We start from the raw sequence: 403 nt of genomic DNA, 5'->3' as shown, positions 1-403 counted from the left end.
TCCCTGGGCTCCCCCACCTCTGGGCTCCCCCCGTCCCTGGGCTCCCCCCGTCCCTGGGCTCCCCCAACCCTGGGCTCCCCCCGTCCCTGGGCTCCCCCGTCCCCTGGGCTCCCCCCGTCCCTGGGCTCCCCCCATCCCCTGGGCTCCCCCCGTCCCTGGGCTCCCCCACCACTGGGCTTCCCCCATCCCTGGGCTCCCCCACCACTGGGCTCTCCCCGTCCCTGGGCTCCCCCACCCCTGGGCTCCCCCCGTCCCCTGGGCTCCCCCCGTCCCCTGGGCTCCCCCCGCCCCTGGGCTCCCCCCGTCCCTGGGCTCCCCCCGTCCCTGGGCTCCCCCCATCCCTGGGCTCCCCCACCCCTGGGCTCCCCCCATCCCTGGGCTCCCCCCATCCCTGGGCTCCCCC

General features: G+C 79.7%; 1 protein-coding gene across 1 annotated transcript in view; it reads left to right on the top strand.

The window, feature by feature from the left end:
- Slc19a1 (solute carrier family 19 (folate transporter), member 1) overlaps positions 1–403 on the top strand; it is a 16,789-nt gene that overhangs the window by 9,131 nt on the left and 7,255 nt on the right. The window lies entirely within an intron of this gene.

The sequence above is a fragment of the Dipodomys ordii genome, unplaced genomic scaffold (assembly GCF_000151885.1).
Source record: "Dipodomys ordii isolate 6190 unplaced genomic scaffold, Dord_2.0 Scaffold159, whole genome shotgun sequence".
Classification (NCBI taxonomy): domain Eukaryota; kingdom Metazoa; phylum Chordata; class Mammalia; order Rodentia; family Heteromyidae; genus Dipodomys; species Dipodomys ordii.
Note: the sequence above shows the minus strand (reverse complement) of the source record. Positions and strands in the feature narration are given on the sequence as shown.